The sequence below is a fragment of the Trematomus bernacchii genome, unplaced genomic scaffold, assembly GCF_902827165.1.
Source record: "Trematomus bernacchii unplaced genomic scaffold, fTreBer1.1, whole genome shotgun sequence".
Classification (NCBI taxonomy): Eukaryota; Metazoa; Chordata; class Actinopteri; order Perciformes; family Nototheniidae; genus Trematomus; species Trematomus bernacchii.
In genome coordinates this window covers 7,181,327-7,194,798 of record NW_022987689.1, presented here as the reverse complement: position 1 = coordinate 7,194,798, position 13,472 = coordinate 7,181,327, and the positions used below count along the sequence as shown (strand labels likewise).

General features: G+C 41.7%; 1 protein-coding gene across 1 annotated transcript in view; it reads left to right on the top strand.

Annotated features, from left to right (window-relative positions):
* The first annotated feature begins 1,302 nt into the window (after nt 1–1,302).
* LOC117489007 (semaphorin-6B-like) overlaps nt 1,303–13,472 on the top strand; it is a 30,548-nt gene continuing 18,378 nt past the window's right edge. The window contains exon 1 of the mRNA XM_034138227.1: nt 1,303–1,853. The gene's annotated coding sequence lies outside the window, so the exon portion shown is untranslated. The remainder of the gene's footprint in view (nt 1,854–13,472) is intronic.

Sequence of the window (13,472 nt, the reverse complement as noted above, 5' to 3'; positions counted from 1 at the left end):
TCAAACAACTGAATGTACAGAATTTCACAGTTTTCTTTCTCAAAGGTAAATATAGTCTACCATTATGGTTGTAGAAGCTAAAATAGGCTTTTGTGATGGCTTTATTTACATTCTTTTGATAGGATTCTGTTTTAAATATCATACCTATAAAATAACACGCTTCTTTAAATATTAACTAAATATATAAAACGAATGATATAGAAAAGGGGTTTGTATATATTCACCCAGTCTGAATATCCACATTCAGTGATGGAACAAGTAGCCTGTTCAGATACTTTACTTGAGTAAAAAGGTCATACCACAGTCTAAAAATACTCTGTTGGCCTATAAGTAACAGCCCTGAAAGTGGTATCACCGCTGTAGGCTACTTGTATCAAAAATAAAAGTCAGTGATCAATGCTACTGATGTGTTGAAATCTAAACAGCATTAAATGTTATAGCTGCTGTTGGAGTCCATTTTAACTACGTTATACAATATGCTGCTGGGCAGTTTGTAATATAAAACAATGCATCATATTTTGCAAACTGTTGGCAATGAATTAATGCAAAATCATATTTTTATTTGGCCATAACTGTGAAACAAATAGTGGAGTAAAAAGTACAATCGTTCCCCTGAAATATAGACCCAGCGGGGAAGTATAAAGTAATCATCTTAAAATGGAAAAGTAAATATTATTTTGAAAGTAAAAGTTGCCTGCCTTAAAATGATACTTGAATGATGCACATTAGGATACTTTTCACTACGAAATGAGAATAATAATTTGGCAACAGTCAGGTAGTCAGTCTATTATTCTTTATCTGTAGGATTGTGTACATAATTTTCAGAACTAAAACATGTGTGGACAGTCTTTTTGTAATTGTATATTATATATATAGGCTATATGGATTGCTCCCCTATGCAGCTTTATGTTTATGTGTAAGGCCCCATACTGAACATCATTAAACAAGTATTTACCATCGATAAAATGCACGTGTGTGTGTGTGTGTGTGTGTGTGTGTGTGTGTGTGTGTGGTGTGTGTGTGTGTGTGTGTGTGTGTGTGCGTGTGTGTGTGTGTGTGTGTGTGTGTGTGTGTGTGTGTGTGTGTGTGCGCGTGTGTGTGTGTGTGTGTGTGTGTGTGTGTGTGTGTGTGTGTGTGTGTGTGTGTGTGTGTGTTGTGTGTGTGTGTTGTGTTTGAGAGAGAGAGAGAGAGAGAGAGAGAGAGAGAGAGAAAGAGAAAGAGCGAGAGAGAGAGAGAGGGAGAGAGAGAGGTTCACCATTCATCATTGATCCACTGCAGGACTGTGTTTCGGGGGGTGTGAATTATGGGCCCCTGCTGTCACTGTGACTGCTCTGCGTTGGACATTTCACCTCGCCACTGTAAATTTAAAGAGGGGATTACATTTTGCTGACTACTGATTTCAAAGCCGTAGCCTGGCCGAGTGCAGACAAGCGGCCGGTGCTCCTGAAAGAAGACTTAATACAGTCCGCAATTGCAGGATCTGGGATTTCACAGTCTGCACAAGCCTACCGGGAGAAAAAACGTATTGAGGATCACAGAAAGCCACATAGGTTACCCCTAACGCGTTTAGACTACGGACTCTATCTCTCCAGGGAAAGAAAAACGTTTTGTAGTTGAATGGGCGTTTTGGACGCGCTCGGTAAACGGTGATGCTACGGCGGCGCGCAGGATCCGTAGAGGGAAGAGACAGGTGAGGTGCGGCTGGGTTGCTGCTGTTATTTCAGAGAGGCTTTGGATACCGAGAGCCGTGGTTTCCATCACCCTTTTCTCCACAGAGAAGAAGAAGAGCGACCGGAGAGGGCGAGTTGGCGACTGGCACCTGCCTCCGCCTCCCTACCTGGCCATCTGGTGCGGTGAGTGTGCCAAATGGTGGGATTGAGAGATGTATATGTGAGGGGAACGGGGGGTGGATGGGATGAACAGGTATATAGGCTACAGCATGTGCGCAATTTTTTAACTGCCACCAAACGCGATGCTGCATTATTACTCCTCCGGGTTCGCCAATAGATTTGTGTTGGACCTTTGTGGACATGAACTGCTCTTTGTGTCTGCTGCGAGTTGGATGTTTTTATTTTGTGCATATCTTTTTTGCATATCATTGTTCTTTCACGTGTTGCATAGTATCTTTTAGTGTTTATCCCGTTACGAATATATTTGAAGTGATGTCTCAGCAAAAACAGCCCACAATACTTGCACATTAAAACACTGCATCACAACGATGAGCACAAAGCCTGATTGAAATTCTCATTTGGATCACGACCCGGATCATAGGTCGTGATCTAAATTAGGCTTATGGCTCTTTTTAATTGTGTTGTTCCTTTGTGTATACTCATGATTCTTCATTAAATGTTTGCTCCTATGCTTGTTAATAGGAGTAAAGGTCACGTGTGATGATTTGGAAGCAAGAAAGTCAATTGATTTTGTCAATACTAACTCCCAGCTGAAACAGTGTGATGGATACACTGAGCACACTTTATTTCTGGAAGATGATTTAGACATATGGCCAATATCTGTTTCTCAGAGTCTTACTTAATTCCACAGACAAAGAAATGGGAGAAAACTCTAAAATATGGCTATATATCCTTTGTCCAAAACATGTCTTGCACCAATAACTTGTCACCTAAATTGCTCATAAACACACTGCAAACTCACAACCTGCACGGCCCAAGTTAAATGCTCACTCACTGCCATCCCAGCTCTTACTGAAGTGATTTAGGCCTGTATGTAATTTATTGTTAACAACTTCATCCTTCACACTAAAAGCTATCGAGCTCCACAGAAGGACTATAACGGCTCCCAGCTGCAGCTGTTTATGTTTGTGTTTTTGTGCTGGTTGATAGGCAAGAAGAGATGGTTTGAGTCCAAAACAATTGTAGGATTGAGGAGGAGGAGAGGGTAGAGACAGAAACACAGACAGACAGATTGGGGATACAAAAGATAAAGTGTGGTAGATAGCAATCTGGCATATAGGCTACAGGGGGTAGGCTGAAGATGTAAGAGACAGAAAAAGAAATGATGGAGCAGAAAGCTCAGAGCGAATGAGTGTTTAGGGAGAGGGGCTGCAGACAGCAGTCTGAGCGGGTGTGAATGGTCTCCCTGTTATCCCCGCTGCCCACACAGACAGCCACACAGCAGCCGTACGAGCAGGTGCTAACCCCACCACACAGCAACCGCAGGGAACAACAGGTGCAGCCACTGTTTCCTCAGCCTCCTTTTGCAAGGCAGTCTAACACCCGCCCATCCCAAACATACACAAGTCCCAAAACACCCACAGCCAACACTGAAGGGAACCAAATGGATACTTCAATCTACATTTAGGGAAAAAGCATGCAAAGGCCAGGCTTGAGTAATTCAATTAGAAAATTAATTATGCCCCAAACAAAGTTGGAGCCACTTGAAGTAATAGGGCAGAGCAGTCTGTATGTAAAAGCAATCTAAGAGAGCCTTAGGGTGAGACAACTGCCCACAGGGACATTTAATGAGCTCTATTGATCACATAGGACCCTATTCAATCACACATGCTAAGCTGCAAACAGGGCATCTCAAGCACGGGGAAAATGAGATTGGATTGCAAGCCTTCCCACAAAAAGAGTAAATCAACGGCAGATTAGTGTGTTGGGGTTGCTAAGAAGCACGTTGCTAGAAATGTGTTGAATGACAGATCTTGTGTGAGTGTGTTTGTGTGTGTTCAATAGAGTGAGATGAAACAAACAGAAGATTTGGGAAGTAGAGCGATGTTGCTTCTTTGTTCCTTTGACCAAGAGAACAAGTTGAACAATCGGCGATACATTTCCTCTCTTTACCTCTAGTAGAGGAACATTGACTGACTTTGTGGCTCTGAGCATGTCGTGTTCTATTCCTACTTCATATCAGACAACAGGATTGATTTGTTTCTTTTCTCCAAACCTAAGCCCCCCAGGACACTGTTTTTATACTACTGTCACTTGCTTTGAACTGCTGTAGATTTCCCGGTTTCACACAATCTGGAGATACCTCCCACTCACTGCTCTGTTTTATTCTAAGCAATGTCAATGAACGCTCCTATAGAGTTCAGATGAACTTGAAGTAACTTTCAAAACTTGCTGTATCAACTACCATCTGCCCCTAAAGCAACCTCCCCTCTCTGTATCAGAAAATAAGCAGGATTATTAACTAATCTGATCATAAAACAAAGCAAAGTTATGATTAGTTTCAGGAGATTTGGAGGAATGCTGATTTTCCTCAAAAGCGGCCAGCTACAATCTCTTTTGAAGTTCTAGTTTCACACAGAGTGCAGTGTTTGTGTTTGGTGGGATTCTTCAGTACAAAATCAACACCTTTAAAAACTGTGTAGAAGTCTGCAGACCTCAGGGCGGTGAGTTCAGAGGGACCTCGCTGAGCAGGCATCTGCTGGTTGACCTATTCCTGCAGTGAGCCATTGTGCAGGATTAAAAAAGTCAGAGTGCCAGGTGTCATGCAGGCTTACTTTCTTTACTTTTCAGAAAGTAGCTTTTATCCCGAGACAGGTAAATTCAAAATAAACTCCCTTATGCAAAACACGCTTTGTTGATGTGAGAGGCTTTGAAGAGCTTAACTTTTCGAATACAACTCCTTCCAGATGTTTGAAAAGGAAAGGAGCGAGATGTGAGGCACCACACAAGTTGAGGAGCTCTGCCCATAGCAAACTCTGCTGTAAATTGTCCATGGTGCCATAAACTGTATAAGAAAAATGATGCTCAGGCGGCCAAGGTGGCTGCTCCATGTGGATTTGGTTGCTGTATCAGCCACATGTACCATGTAATAATGCCCTGCAGTGGATTTCAATGTAGAAAATCCTTCTTATGCTTTACAGCGGCCATGCATCTTCAGTTTTATGACTCTCTGTCTTCTCTGATTTCTCCCCTGAGATGCAGCCTCTTTTTATTCATCCCTGTTCACATTGTGAGGTCTCCTCATGTGCTTTAACAGGCTAACACGTGTGTTCATTTTGCAATGTATATTTCGCTATCCACTGTATCACCTTAACAACACCTTTGACGCTCCTTCTTCCTTATCATCCTCATCAGGTCAGAATAGAATAGAATAGAATATAGAAGCATTTATTGTCATTATACAAGTACAACGAGAAGAGCAAAGCTATTCCTTTTAAGGGGCCATCAAACCATTCAGAATAGACAACATACAACAAAGACACGCAGCATTCATACATACAATAACAATGATGTGACATGCACGGCCTGTGTTGCGGTTTAGGGTCCACACATGCACTATTTAATGAGTGTATTTGTTGAAGTGTGTGTGAGGGTCATAAGAAGACAAAGTTAGTTTATCTCTCAAATGAACCTCTTCTCTTAGCATTCAGCTGATCCTTCCTTTTAACTGCCTGGCAAATTGGTTGTGAGTGATATCACAGATGTTTCAACTTCGAAGATAAAGCTAGTCTAATCTCCTACCTTCTGTGATCTCATTTACATTGCAAAATTGGAAAGTGAGAAAATAGCTATCCACTTCATGCTTTTACTGAGCCACTAACACACAACTGCACGCACACACGAAACAAAATAAGCAAATAAGGAAGTAACCTTTTCTCAAATGCCACCGCTAAGGCACTTGACTTTTTACTTCTTTGCACAAAATGAATGCAGGTATACACATTTCTCAGGAGCTTGGTCTACCCTGTTATATTGTGCTGCTTTTGTTGTCCAACAAACTCAGCCAGCACCTAAGCCAACGGCAGGCGTTAGTTATGGCAGCTTAGTCAGAAGGATTTGGAGACTTTTTTTATTTGGAGATAAAGGCGCATCAGAGTCCTTTGTCTCCCAGTTACTCGAGATGTTTTTTTTGCCTGATGAAGCTTTGTTGTGGCTAATCTTTCTTCCTCCTTATCCTGTCCTCTCCCACACCCGTCCCTTCTTTGCAAAACAAACACTTTTCTCTTTTAATTTTGTCTTTTCATCCGGGGCCCAGTCACAACTGAGAGGAGAGGAACAAAGTGTAGCAGAAACACAATTATACCTGCGAAGTGGAGAGAAAGCTCTCAGGGGAGGTGTCGTCTCTGCGTATGAGTGTGAGCGCTGCAGGTGTGTGTCTGCGCGTGCATGCGTGCATGAACATGTCAATCCACAAGCAGGCTCGTTGGCATTTTGATATCTGTTGTGTGTAGACCACCTATTGTGAGCTGTGATCCTCTTAGCAGGATTTTGCCAAAAGAGCTATATTTACCCTTACTGGTGATCATAGCACACAAAGAACAACATGACGAGAATATGAGCTACTGTACCTTTCAGCTTGAGCCTGCTTCTATGGCGGCACAAGAACAGCCACTAACAGGGTATGAAATATATATGCTAATGGCTGCCACATTGAGATATTAGCACATCCTATTTAGCATAGTCTTTGTTAAAGTAGAAAATGACAGGCAGGGAGATGTTGGGCTGTGGTCAGTTAAACACAGAAAGCAAACACACCTTGAATATAGCAGAAAGCTTGCTGGTTTCACAATTATTTTATATAAAAAGAAAGAAAATTACTCCTTTGTTATGTACATTAAGAAGAAGAAAAGATGCTTCCTACAGATATATGTCATGGACTACCTTGTACAGTACAAAATGCACCATTACCACTGTGTGACAAAACAACATAATAGCAGCATTAAAACAGGTCAAATTCACACATTGTCACTGTAGTGTAATTAGACAGCATCTTCATTGTCGTCATACGCACTGGTGTGTGTGTGTGTGTGTGTGCGTGCGTGCGTGCGTGCGTGCGTGCGTGCGTGCGTGCGTGCGTGCGTGCGTGCGTGCGTGCGTGTGTGTGACTCTGGGCTCATAGTGTGTGTCTGAGTGCGTGCACTGCATACTCATGCGCTCGCCTCTGGCTCTCAGAGCTGTGCAGTGAATGTATATGTGCTTACTGCAGTCAAACTCTGGTTAGTAACGTTTGCCCTTGCTGCAGCTTTGTACAGCACCATAAATGTGTGTGTGCTTGTGTGTGTTTTGTTTTTGTGTGCAGCTCTAGAAGGACATACATTACCTGTTTTGTAGCCCAAATTCATTTCAGTAATTTGCGAGCGTTTGATTGCTTTGCACCTGCATTTCTGAGCTGTGTGTTTATCCCACTGTATGTACATGTCCATTAAGCATAAGCTGATAACTCACTGCATCCATAGGATACTGTGTGTCTGTCACTAGCAGCAATTTGGCTTTAGGCAGAAGCCCTGATTGGGAAAGAAGTCTAAGTCTGAGGGGAGATGGAGCTCTCTCTGGCTAGACTCCAGCTCTGTCCATCCTATTTTAATTACCTATGGCACTCACCCAGGGGAATATCTCCCTTCCTCTCAGTGTCTCAGTATCTTCTCTCCTCTCCTCCTTCATCTCCCTTCTCTCCCTATACGCTACCTTCTTCTAGTCTTTCATCTCCCTCTGTCCGCTCTCACTATGTCTCTCTTCTTTCTATCGTTTTTTTCCCCTCTTTCGTACACGAACACATAACAGCTGCGTCAAAGGCCTATGCAGAGGTAACCCTTGCATTAGCATATAAATGACCCTGTAGATTGAATAGTATTTTAGGATATTTAACAGCAAAAGACAGATTCTCTTAACTCTGATTAAACCTGTTCTGAGGAGACAGGCAGCCACTTGAGGGCATATCGCCTCCACCTCGATAAGATAAAGACTTGACACAGTGATTCCACTGCTGAAGAGAAGATTATGTGTGTGTGTGTGTGTGTGTGTGTGTGTGTGTGTGTGTGTGCGTGCGTGCGTGCGTGCGTGCGTGCGTGCGTGCGTGCGTGCGTGCGTGCGTGCGTGCGTGCGTGCGTGCGTGCGTGTGTACATACGCTGTATTATGCTGCATATTACAACATGTATATATACGTGTATTTTTTGGAATATACATACGCATATTATTAAATGTGGTATAGAAAATGAACATAAGTATTCTTTAGTTTAGTTTAAAGAATCATAGTGGGGTATTACATTTAAAGACCCAAGCTGAAACTCTATTGTGAAACCATGATATTTTCTGAAATATCTAATACTGTTACAACCCTAGTTTGCGTGTGAATGGGTGTGTTTACATACTTGCTCTTTACCATGTTTGTTTATGAGTGCATGATAACAGGTCTGTCTATCTAAATACATATCCCTTCATATATTTGTCTTCACTTAACACATTTTGTTCTGACCTGTTTTTGTGGAAAATAGGGCTGCACCCTTTTTGTTGGTTGGCCTACCAAATGGTTGTTTTGGTCTTAGTTGACTAAGATTTCTTAAGTCGATCAGTAATTTTTTTAATGCTTTTTAATGTTTTGAATTACTTATTCTGCCACGAATCAAGCAGGGAAGTTACCAAGCAGGTGTTTATTCAAGAGAAGAGACAGTTCAACATTCAACAAGTTGTTATTTTTGAGAGGCATTATTAGTATTGTATAATTTATCTGTTTGGTTAACACTGTTAGTATCCCATACTTTCTACTGATTTGACAGCATGTGATTCTACCGAGGTTGCCGCGTGATATGAGAGATTTGTGAAACATACAAATAATATGGAACTGACAGACAATAAGGTGGTATCAACCATCTAAGTCTGTCTAATTCTGTGCCCCTAAGAAACACTCACATTCTGATTTATTCCTTTCACAAGTTCAACACTAGAGTGACAAGCTACAAACACTGTCAGTACAAAATACTGGTAGCCAGTTGGGCAAGAGAGTGAGTTTTAACCCCTCTGGATGGTTTAGATCCATGTGTTTGTTGTAGTTTTCAGTGACGTGGCAGTAAGTCCAGCTGAATGCTAACACCAGTGTGAAAGTGCTAATATTTCTCTCATCTCATTGAAAGCAAATCCCTCTGACAGCTCAAAACTAATTTGTTTAAGCTTCAGTGACATCCGGAGTGACATTTATTAAGTACACATATTGTACCTAGTGGTGTTGTAAATGGACAAGCTGTGAGAGATTCATGTTGAGAACAATGTTTGTCTTAACTCTTCTACACTAATGTTCAACACTATAGAGAAGTTAGAAATACTGTCTGATATCTGTCTTGGTTACAGTATGTTCACACCTTTTCCATTTTGTAGCAAATCTTTCTTAGAGTCTATTAATGAAGCTATAGTGCTTGTAGGGTGGAGTCCTGAAGTGTGAAGGTGACCCACTTCTCCCAGTTTAGCCCGTGTCTGTGTTTCTACCCTCAGGCCGGCTTTCTTTATTCCGGGCTTTAGCCTGCATACCTTCTTTAAGAAGCAAGTGTGGGACAAAAGAGAAGATGTAAAGTATTCCACCTCAGCCAGGACTTTGTGTTGATGTCTTTTAACGGTTAACTTTCTATCCACCTTTTATTCTTCATTTCCTTGAGTCAACCTTTAATAATATTGCGACAAAGAACATCTCAGATCTTCATTTAATAAAAAGTATTAAGAAAGATTGTATTATCCTCTCACATACTTATTTTTTGTCCAAATCAAATCAAAGGCAACACAGCTAAACTCATGTCAAGTGAAGTTATTCTTTTGAACAGCTTTAAATGAACCCAGAACAATGATCATCCTGTTAGTTCATTCTGATTCACTTTAAATATTAAATATTCAAAGGGGAAACCCCATGAAAAGAGCCTCAGCAGCAGTACACATATTATCTAAGTGTATGTGTAATACAGAAAATACATTGTTGTGTTTAAATGAACATATATCCCATTGTTGACATATTGATTTCAAATGAGCTGTACTGTGCAGCCAGTGTGTGGATAATGTGGAAACAAAATGCTTGCAGCTCCCCCATCCCCCTCCTCGCTGAGAGAGAGGGGACCCCCACCTCCCCATATCTGTGTCCACATAGGTGTTCATGCTCACTCATACCATTGTGTCTTTGGGATTTGGGCGCATGCATTAGTATGTGTGTGTACGCTCACACATATGTAGGCATGTAGGTGTTAGAGGGCGAACCCGCCCTCCTCGCTTTTACATCCACTGCAATAGAACATCTCTGCCTGGCTTTGCTATTGGTTGCTACGGTAACAAAGGCAAAGAGTGGAGTGGCTGCAGCAGCTAAAGAGAGAGGGCGAGAAAGAGAGAGAAAAGGAGTGAGACAGAGAGAAAGCATGGGAGAAAGAGAGATATTTTTGCCAGCAGAACTAATCACAATGACTGATTTAACGCAACGCATCAGAAAGCACGCAAATACGATGACATACAGAGAAATGTCAACACCCACGAAAATACACTGCACTGTTGTTGGGTGCAGCGTAGGTCATGGCTCAAGCCTCTAGACAGCAGTGCTCACAGCATCAGAAATGTTGGGTTTGGTTAGTATTTGTGCCTTCAGACAGCCGAGGCTTTTTGTATTTATGTCTCAGTGTTTCCTCGCGGTCAGTAAATGCTCCTTGTGTAGAGAAGGATGTTGCTCTTTAGTCGGTCTCTGTTTAGCACGATGAGGGTGTATTGATCTTGCCCAGCAGCTTTAATAGTTGAGATGCGTTGTGCAAACATGAGCATGTCCAATATACACTAAAGGCCACTGAGGCATTTTTGGATGGGATCATGAGTAAATATTTAATCTACAATCATTAAATATATTCATATAGTTAGCTGACCTACTGTGGGGGTGGTGTTGGATATCCCAGCATGCTGCTCACCCCCGGTCACTCCTGTCGCATCAGCTGTGGCATGTGAACGCGAATATTTTAACAAATGGAGTCCCAGCTGATGAGGATGAAACATATGGACAAACTGATAAAAGGGGAGAGCAGGTGCTTCTTCAGATGACCTGCTGATTGGTTAATGATGTGAGAGTTAGCAGGTGATTTGCTAATGGACTGCCTGATGAGGGAAGATTACACTGTGTGGCTGTCACCGTTATTACACGTATCCCATGATAACCGACGGCGACGTGTCAGTGTCACACCATTTAATCCTATCACGCCAACATGATCTGACACGAATAGCATAACACCCTTTCTTCTTCCCCTTGCTCGTCTCTCTTCCCTTGATTTCCTGATACTCATTCTGTCACCGGCGGTCTGTTTTTTATAGCTTGATGAGCTGGAAGTCTGCAGCCGGTATCTCTCTTTCTCAGTTTTTGTCCTTTACTCAAACCACCTCCCTCTTTTATCTTTCATCCGTCTCTCATGTCTCTCGGCTCAGCAGGGAGAACTCAGAACTCTTGATAATCAAACATCAAAGCGCTGCCCCAAACATCTTTTTATAGCCAAAATCGTTAGAAATAGTGCCTTTGTCATGGCATTGGCCAGCAGCAGAGTTGTGATATGTTGGCCATGGCCCAGATCTGATGGTTTAACTTATGGATCGATAACCTTAATCAATACACACTCTAATGAGGAGGCCACATCAATGATTGGCCGCAGGGTTTTAGTATGTAGCATGCGCAGGCTGTTTGTGTGTGTGTGTGTTGGTGTGAGAGAACAGGAACAGTCAGGGATGACCAGCTTTGAAACCCAAGCTTTACAGTAATGCATTTTTTTTGTTTACTTGCAGCCAAGATTGAGCAGAATCACTGCATGTATTAGCCATGTATTGCGATTTTCAGAATAAGTTGTGCAGTTTTATGTTACAGAATTACTTTAGGCTAGAATAGTGGTCACCTTGCCATAGCTTGTTCAGCCCTCCAAACTATTATCTTTCGGGGCTTGCTCCTTCTTTTGTTCCTAAACACTTGGGATTTGTACCGGAGTGGTTGTCATCAAACATTTTCAGATGTGTCCACACTGACCAACACTAGCTCGCAACAACTAAGACTCTTGATCACTAATGACACAGATACCATGTGATACCAATGTCATGTTACAATTGGCTCACTGTACATACTGTAATACATCTTACACAGAGATGAACCAAACAATTATTTTGGACAACAATCTCTGACATACGGAGATTGTTTTGTCTGTATGACAGAAGGTTTTTTAACTCACACATATCTGTATATGAACCAACAGAACATTGTTGATGTGCTATTCTGTGTACAAGTAATGTTTGTAGTGCAACATTTGAATTGTTTTGCATTTTGACAATTCTAATATAATATTTGTCTTTGTACTTGGCTGTAACTCCCACAGCATTTTCATAATCTATATTTTCTTAACATTTTAATAAATGAAGAGCACCATTTAAATGTGTGTGTGTGGTGTGTGTGTGTGTGTGTGTGTGTGGTGTGTGTGTGTGTGTGTGTGTGTGTGTGTGTGTGTGTGTGTGTGTGTGTGTGTGTGTGTGTGCGTGCGTGCGTGCGTGCGTGCGTGCGTGCGTGCGTGCGTGCGTGCGTGCGTGCGTGCGTGCGTGTGTGTGCATACATTTACATTTGTAGGCGTTAGTCAGAGATAATCAGATTCTTAGACAGATGAAGTCCCACTGAATCTTTAATATTTATACCATGTCTGCACGTTCAACTTTGATTTTGAAAATAAATTGTGGTTTTGACGCAAGCAACAACCACATGATGCCTAATCTCACTGGAAAACACACTCCATTTCATTTAATCGTTTCTAAGAGTCCATACAAGAAAAAACAATTTCATTTTGTGTTTAAATCAAAACTAAAAACACACTTCTTCTCTCTGGCTTTCTAGTTAGAGCGGAGCATGACTCCTGACTATTCCGTGTGTTTTATTCTTATTTTGTTTTTTAAGATATATCTGTTGTAATTTATTGTCGTTTATTGTGTTTTGTAGTAATGTGTTTTTATTACATGTACAGCGCTTTGGCTCGACCAAAAATCGCTTTTAAATGTGCTTTATAAATAAAACCTGATTTGATTTGATTTGATTTGATTTAAAGCATCACATTTTGATTCTCTCATAAAATGGCCATAATGAAATGAGTCTGACCCTACACCTGACTCAATCAGTTCTAGTTCAGGGAATCCCAATGGAGATTTAGATGAAACAAGCCTCCCAGCCCCCTCAGGGCTCCTCCGCTGCTGCTGATGAGGAGAAGGCTTAGAGATGTCAAATCTGCAATCTCTGGGCTAGAATTTCATTGGAAGAGGCCCCCAGTGTATTGTATGCAACCCCACATTGCCTTACTGCTGTCCTCAAACTGCTGTCAATCACACATGCACAATCTGAAGTGTTGGAAACACAGGTAATCATGCTTATTTATATGTGCGTGTTACATCTGGATGCAACTGTGTGCTTCAAATAGCAGTTGTCATCACCTTAGCAACTGGCACATCTACCTTTCTATCTGTTCTATCTTTGACAACAGTCGTGGGGTTTTCATCCTGGAACAGACAAGCTGCGAGGTATAAAGAAAGAGAAATGAAGGGCGGAGGTGGGTGATGGAGGGAGAAAGGCTGAGGATGAAAGGAAATAAGCGGGGGTTGGGGGAAACATGGAACACTGTATTCAGGTTGATTCGATGGGAACAGCATTTATATTTTTCACATCTTTTGCTTTTTTCAACCTTTTTTCATTTGTGTTCAATCAAACATTTTCCAGGATTTAAACAGCACTCTCAGCAACCCAAGACAAAATCCTCAGAGCTCCC